Raw genomic sequence first — 8,689 nt, forward strand, 5'->3', positions numbered from 1 at the left:
TCACGGCTTTTTCGTATACCAGATTGGGAGGTGAGTATAGTCTCTCCAGACCTTTTCCCTCACAGCTTTGTCGTATACCGAATTGGGATGTGAGTACAGTCTCTCCAAACCTTTCCCTCACGGCTTTGTCGTATACCGGATTGGGAGGTGAGTACAGTCTCTCCAGACCTTTCCCTCACGGCTTTGTCGTATACCGAATTGGGAGGTGAGTACAGTCTCTCCAGACCTTTCCCTCACGGCTTTGTCGTATACCGGATTGGGATGTGAGTATAGTCTCTCCAGACCTTTCCCTCATGGCTCTATCATATACCGGATTGGGAGGTGAGTACAGTCTCTCCAGACCTTTCGCTCACGACTTTGTTGTATACCAGATTGGAATGTGAGTACAGTCTCTGCAGACTTTTGTTGTATTTTGAGGAAATTGTCGGTGCCCTCATTAGTTTGCTTGATTTGTGGTAGAGTTTTTTTTTCTAAATTTCATTTTTTTTAGCTTCGGCTCTTTCATGTTTGAAGCTTACCTTTTTCTGCTATTTTTCTAAATGCTTCGGCTTTTTCAACATATACGAAGCTTGCCTTTTTTCATGTTGTTGCTTTTGCTCTTTATTGTCATCATTGGTGGAGGAATCACATCCCATGATGATTTTATTTGCTGAATCTTTATTGATGAGTATTATTTTGGAAGCCACTCTTGGCTTTGGTTAGGAAGTCAATCCTGGTCTTGGCATTTTCTTGGATCATCCTTCATTCAGTTGAGGAGTAGGGCGCGATGGCCTCTTCATGCTTATGGGTTTGCTTATTCGGTCGATTCCATTCTATTCCACTATTGATATGTCTTTTCTTAGTGGGCACATAGAATTACTTGGGGTTGCCATTTGACACTGCTTTGACTCATGCTTGGCTATTGAGATTTTACGAGTGTTTTGTCCTGATGACTCCTTCTGACCCATAGCAAGTAGCATGCATGGATGCATGGATGCAATGAAAATGCAAGACAGGAATGATTCTTTTATTTATTCCATTTTTTTTGTAACGCCCTTCCATATGCCCCTAACTCATATGCATGCGATGCAGTTTATGCTCATGTGTTTAGTCCTAAATATGCAATTCAATTTTTTTTGTCAGGAAATTTACTTGTGCACGTTAAGGTTAAAGTTGACGATTCCTTTTTATTCATGCCGTTTGTGATTATTGCCGGGATATGTTCTTTTGAACTCAAGGTTTCAGTGGCTCCTCAATTATCAGTGTGTAGTCAAACGTCTCTAAACTCCGTTTGGGGACATCTTAGCCTTCCCTCTGTGAGTATTCACTGTGCATTTTCCATGTATCTTTTCAGTACCATTTTAATGCCATAAGGGTCAAGAGAAAAGAAGAAAAGGGATGTTTGTATTTTTTTCAAAAGGTTGTTAGAAGGGATTTTTTCAAAAGGGGTTTTTAGAAGAATGGATGGCCAAGGTGGGCTTTAGTGTTTATGCCTTTTTTTAGTGTTTATGTCGTTCCAAACTTAGGTTTTAGCCTTTTTTTAGGAACTTGGAACGGTCCGTTCCAAACTAGGATTTTAGGCCTTTTTTGTAACTTGGAACGACCCGTTCTAGTTTGGGAACAGCCCGTTTCAGGCTACTAAAACCAAATTATTTGGGCTTTAGGCTTTCTGATGTCATGTTCTGTTGTTTCCATGCTTCGGGAGCTTTTTTCCTTGATAATAGACGTCCATTTCATTGCTTTTGGGGGTCTGGACGAAATTGGGTGTCTACAATATGTACCAGATGAAGGTGGTAAATATGTATCACATGGAGATGAAACATAAGCAGCAGAAGTAGGACTTTCTCTACTAGTATCACCTGAAGTATATACATATTGACTATAACCCCTAGATGGTGTCATTGGATAAGCGTAATAACTACCTGTAGGGGGGTCAAGTGATGGCACAGATATATCTATAGGCTAGTGATCCACACGCCTGCGTCAACGTCCAAGGCCATGACCCTCTTGTCGGCCCGCATCAATATCTTCCACAACAACTACTTCAGGCTCATCATGTGATGGTGGTGGAGCACCTGTAGTGGGATATTGAAGTCGGTGAAATTCACAATATACCTTTAAGTAGTTAGCAAGATTATTACTCAATTCTTCCATTGAAAAACTGTTTCTAGGTTCTGTTTTGACCTTATGATACATTTCCTCAATATTTTCCTCCTATAAATAAAAATATAGTTAATTTTATATGTTCAACTTAATATAAAACACAAATATAAACAACCAAAACAATTAATTATAAAACATTTATTGTTATATATGACTTACCACATAACCTTATTTTGCAGTAATGCACCCAATTGAATGTCTGATGTGTCTTTTATACCACACCTTGTACTCTAAACTACTACTTAAATGTGTAGTAGTACAAGCTTCTTGTGTCCAAACACGATCTAAACTTGTTTCTCACTCGTGTACAAAGATAGCGTGCTGAACTCGCCAATCAATATCATTTTTGCCACATAGAGTTAGATCATGCAAATTGTAACGCCATGGAAATATCGAGCTATTTGGTATATATACTTTATGTATATATATATATATATATATATATATATATATATATATATATGTATATATGTATATATGTATATGTATATATATGTATATATATGTTGTTTTTATGGATTTGGGTTGCATTGTAGATGTGTTGATTTGAGGTGTACTTACCTTTGTGCATATTATACATTTAGGTGGTTTTGATTAGTTATTTGGATTCATGATTGATTTCATAGAATGAGACGAGATATAGTTGTTTTGAGATGTTTATATAGGCATGTGTATCATGAGCGTGGTGAATGATGCATTGTACACCATTATACTGAATTGGTACTAAGAGGGAAGAAGACTGATCACCTTCCTTCTCATCTTAGTTAAGTAAAGTATTGTGGCATGCAACTCATTATTCCAAGAGTATGTATATGAATGTGATGTTTTTTGTATGTTAATATATGTTGCATTTCATATGGTGGTGAGTTGTGAGTATTGAATAGAAAGGAGTAGGAATGGTAGGAAATTAGAGGATAGGAACATAAGATAAATTTGGCTTTCTGAGTGAATTTGAAGTTGTTTTAGAGCTTAGGAAGTTGAAATATTTCAAGGAGTAGGATATTTAAGGTGAATAGGTGCTAAGGGTGAAATTTGGAAATTTTGGAAAATGGTTATATATAAGGACTTAGGACTAGAGGATTTCATTTGTCAAATAGAAACAGTTTCTAGAGAGAGGAAGTAGAGAGAGAAGATCTGGTCCAGAAGGAAGCTGAGAATACATTTGGGAAGTTTATCAAGCCGGGATCAATCTTCGCAACTGGAATTTCAAGAGATTTAGTCTATAAAGCCTTGAAAAGTGGGATCGAAGTTTGAGTTGGGATTTGAGGATCTAGTTCAAATCTTTCATTTCTGAGGTTTCTAAGGTAAGGGTAGTATACTTATAAGATTTAATCTAGTATGTATAGATTTGAAATATCACATTGATTCCATGTTTATTGCATGATTAAGGTTGGATTGAGCTGAAAGGGTTTGGTTGGGTTTCTTCATTATTTTCATGGATTAATTGTTAATACTTGATTTTATCACTTAATATGTTGTTTTTGGATGGTGTTTATACTCTATAATGGTTCGAAATCATGTAATTTGGTTTGGGATTCATGATGGGATGGATTTGAGGGTGGAAATCAGAGTTTTTGAACTTTCGACGCACTGTCTGATGCATGCACGCTGAGCGCACACGACGACGCACTGAGTGCACTGAAGAATAGAACTTTTTGTTCAAGATGCATGTTGAGCGCATGCGACAACGCGCTGAGCGCATTGAAGAACAGGGCTTTCTGTCTCGAGTGCGCTAAGCGCACAGGTCTATGTGCTGATCGGGCAGCTTCTAGTGGCTCTCTGTCTGAAGAGCGCTGAGCGCACTGGTCTATGCGTTGAGCGCCTATAGCCATGGGCTGAGCGGATTTGGTGACGAGTTGAGTGGGCAAAGCCTGATAGGCTCCCAGTTTTGGTTGCGTTGAGCGCAAATACCGCTACGCTGGCGCGTGGTCTCTTTGAGGAAAACCTTTTATAATTGAGTTTTTACGAAACTTTTAAATGTTGAATTATACCATCTTTTGATGTTATATATTTGGTATGGAATGTGGCATAATTATGGAAAAGATTGCATGTAATTATGGAATATGCTTATATGTGTTTGGTTTGGAAAGCTAATAGGACTTAGAGGAGTAAGGTTATGGTATGGATTAGGAGATCTCTTGGTGAGGTCTGGATATAATCTTTTGGAAAATATGGAATTTGGGGGTCACATGGTGAGGATCCCAATATGGAGCTTTTCCAAAGATTATATAATAAACCACTTCAAATGTTAAGTGGATTCTGAAGTACTCCTCTAAGCATTCTATTTGTTATCGGTATGGGGGCAAGGTCGAGTCATACCGATGGATGAAGTGGTCGGGATCACTAGGGTTACGTAACGACGTAATCCAACTGTGTATTTTCCATGAGAGGTTAGGTGTGTGACATGGGCAAGTGACATTTTCACAAACTCAACACTTGGGTTGGATGTGTTGAGGCCAAAATTTGGTTTGGATGTGTTGGCTACTTCATAGGATTATACAGTGGTGTGACTTTGGTTTGGATATGGAATATGTATGCATTTGGTATGGATTGTATACATTGGTTATGGATTCTTTATTATTATGGAATATGCATGCATTGGTATGGATGTGTATACATTGGATTTTGGATTTGTTTATATTGGCATGGAGATGGGCATGTAATAATGTTGGCATTCCCTTGGTATGGATAAATGTTAATGATGAATATCTAGTTTGATGATATTTCATCTATATTGTATTATGGTTGGTTTTATACGTGCTAACCCTTATATTTCCATGATGTGGACTGTGATGATCTCATTATGTGGGGGAGCAGATCAAGTGTGAGGCTTTAGGATGGCAAGGAGTCTTTTGGTAGCTGCTTTGAGAAGTGGCTAGATTTAGAGCTTGACATGTACCTAGGGTGTCTTATTTTGATGTTTTCTTGATGTTGTATCTATATTATCTTTTGGATGACTGTATAACCTTTGATGGAACATCTTGAAGAAGATTGTTGTTTCTCCAAGTTGAACCGTCCAAATCCCTTCTTCTCTTGAGTTTTTTCCCATCAATGGATGAATGAAGGAGATTCAAGCTTCAAAGCTTGAAGATGTAACTCAAAGTGGTTCGGTTTCTCTAGAAGGAGAGAGACTTGAGGAACCAAGCACAAAGGAGAAGTTCCTTTGTGAAGCTTCTAGGAGAAGGAAAATTCTCCATGATTTTAGAGACTCTTGAATGAGAGAAAATTTCTGAATTCTTATTCTGATATATGTCAAAAGTGTGGTACAAGGTAAGGTTTACAAATATATAGGGAGAGGTAGCTTAGGGAGCAAGCTAACCTTAACCATGGTTCACTAGGAACAATGGTAAGGTTACTTGACTGTCCAAGTGAGTCTAGAAACTTGTGGAGCAAGCTTCTCACTTAGTTTGCTTGGGAAGCAAGCTAAGGAGAAGCTTGTAGCACAAGCTTCTCAAGCTTAGATGAGTGAAGAGGAAATTCGGCCAAAAATGAGAACTAAGGCTAGGCGACCATTTAGGCTAGTTTGCTCCAAACCGGTTTTTTTGAAAAATGTTGATTTGGTTTAGTTAGGTTCATCCAATGTTGATGAGACCTAGCTAAATCAAATCCTTGAAAAATTAGGAGCAAAACAAGTCTAATATGTAAAATTTTGCCTAGGCCCAATTCTGGCCCAATTACTAATCACATCCTCAAGCATTGCTAATTGCCAACCCCCTCTCCTACTACTGAAAAATAGAAAAATAATGTACTTCAAGGTTAGGTTAAATGGAGTCAAAGTTCCCAAGTAACCTATCCTAGAAACAATATACAATGAGAAATAAAAGGAAATAAAGTACCTCACAAATACAAAAACAAAAATAGACCTATACAAGGAAACTATGTACAATTTATATACAATTAGAACTAGGCCTTCTCTTCATGATAGAGTAGTCCAAGTGAAGAGTACCTTGGGCTTAGAAAGCCCACTAGTCTTCAAGTTGTCCAACTCTTCCTGTATGCGCCTGGCCATAGCTCTAGTGATTGGGCCCTTGGCCCATGGTCCATCAACCTTACTGTTGATAACCCTTTTATAAAATCACGTTTTATATGATGAAAACAATTTGTACGATTTAGACTATTTTCACTCTAGGATAGCTGGAATGTGCTCTCTTTTCTTTTCATTTTATATTTATTTTGAATTGTTCGGTTGCTTGTTGATGTGATGGCCTAAGTCGGGTCGTTACACTTGTTGGTATCAGAGATGGTCAAGTCTCTTTAGGATTTGTGGGAAATGGTCTTGTTGTGTTTCTAGTTTGAGGAAATGTATTTTGAAAAGGAATTTCTTATGTGTTTTAGTGTAAACTCATGGGTTCCTTGATCTTTTATCTTAATTAGGATGGTTGGTAGGGGAAACCATTCTAATCCTTCTTCAGGTGTGGATGAGTGATGAGTCATTATTTTCCCTTATTTTCTTACCTTTCTGTACTTATTTTAATCTCTGATTTGTGCTTAATTGTTTATATTCTGCATTGTTTTCTATTTGGGCTTTAATTAGACCGATAATTCATATTTTAACTAATTTGAATTTCCTGAATCTAATTATTCCAAATTTTATTTTCAGGGCAGTTTAATAATTATTTGGGCTTGGAATTAATTTCTGGACTTCAAGTGGAGCTGCCACGTCATCTGCCATGTCACTGCTACACCATTTTCCACCTCAGTATTCATTTTTAGTTTTTAGTCTATTTTATTATAGTTGGGTCAGACTTGTAATTATTGGGGGGCCCAATTTCGTTTCTAGGTCATAGGTGCCTAGCGTAGGGCTGACTTGGCAGCCACTAGCAAAAGGAATAATCTGATGTGACTACGTGAGGGGGCTGCCTCCTTCTTTGTTCCTGAACTTTTTGGCTTCCCTATTGTTCTTTCTTCCTTTTTACATTTTGCTTCTTCTTTGCTCTGGTTGTAATGGGAGACTCCATTTTCATTTGAAATACAGATTACTCATTTCGTTTTCTCTTCTCTGCCTTGCATTTTCGTTTTCCTTCTCTTCTCTGCCTTGCATTTTCGTTTGTGTTCCTGAGTTGTTTTAATGGAAGGCTAAAAACCCCTTGGTTGGCTTCTTGTTGCGGATTGTAATCTCTGTTTGAGGTTCGGTTATGGTTGTATATCTCTGTTCTACTTTGTCTTCTTCATTTAACCTCTGTATCACGGTTGCTTAATCTGTGAAGAGGTTGATGTTGTATACGTTTGCTTAATTTGTGTAGGGAAATCTTGAGTTAATCTTCGCTTAGTTGGTTAACTCGGATGGAACAAGGATTAAGTGGTTAATAGAGTAATCTTTTGAGAACCAGGGATAAAAGAGTTGGAATCCGAACAAGGAGCTAATCTATTTTACTTGTTGTGTTATCTGTGTTTATTGTGTTACAAACTGAAAATTCTGAACCAAACCCCCCCTCCGTGTGTTTAAGCCTTTAACAGTAAAAGACGGTCCTTGGGAGACGACCTAGGAGTCACTTCCTAGTACTACATTTAATTGCATTTATTTGACCGGATACGGCTTCGATCAAATTTGGCGCCGTTACCGGGGACCATCGATTCCTGTTAGAGGCTGTTTTTTTGTGTGTTATTTTTTCTTGTTGTGTTCTGTTGTGTGTTTTGTGTTTTAGAGCTCTGTTATGTTATGTGTGTAGTGTATTAGTGTATCAGTGTATCAGTTTTTGTGTATCAGTTTTTGTTTCAATTTTGTATGAATTTTGTGTATCAGTTTGGTGCTTGCGTTTTTGTGTGTCATTACATGTTATGTTGTGTATTTGTGTTTGTTATTAGTCTCCCCAGGTGTAGCAAGTAAGCCAGTTGAAGAATTAGAGAGAACCAATGAACAGTAAACCAATGGAACAGTAACTCGAATTTGGTTTTGGTGCAATTGCTGTCATGTGTTTGTCATAGCTGATCTTTATTGCATTTGATAGCCCATTGTTAACCAATTATATTGATTCCATTTGGTGTGCTAAAATCATTGTTCTGTTGATTTTCAAATCTGGTGCAATTTCGTGGTACATTCTGGTGCAATTTTGGTGCATGTGAATAGTGCTGAATAGTAGCAATTTTCCAATTAATTGTGATTTTTGGTTTTGATAGCTAGACTCGTTATTTTTTTCTCAAATTTTTTGTGGTAACTTCTTTCAACCTAGATTTTGTGTAAAAAATAGCTAGGGCACCCAGTTTGGTCAAGATTTGAAGATACCAAAATTTTAAAAAAAAAATTCAGCAAAACATCAAAGGGCCATAACTTTGGCTCTGGTTATCGGAATTAGGCAAACTTTTTTTTCAATTTGTGTAGAAAAAATAGATCTATCAAAGGCGGTGTGGCCCCAGTAGATTTTCCAAAAAAGCCCTTTTACTATTTTCTTTCTAATTTTGAATTTTTATGTCCCTATTTTTCCAAACTTTTCTTAGGTTTTTAAAATAGTTAGGTTTTCAATTTTGCTCTCAACTTTTTTGTGGTAGTCTCTAATGATTTTAGGGTGATATTGGTGCATTGGTTTTGATAGTTTCCAAATTTGCATGA

Source organism: Cajanus cajan, chromosome 11, assembly GCF_000230855.2.
Source record: "Cajanus cajan strain Asha chromosome 11, NIPB_CcT2T_4, whole genome shotgun sequence".
Classification (NCBI taxonomy): Eukaryota; Viridiplantae; Streptophyta; class Magnoliopsida; order Fabales; family Fabaceae; genus Cajanus; species Cajanus cajan.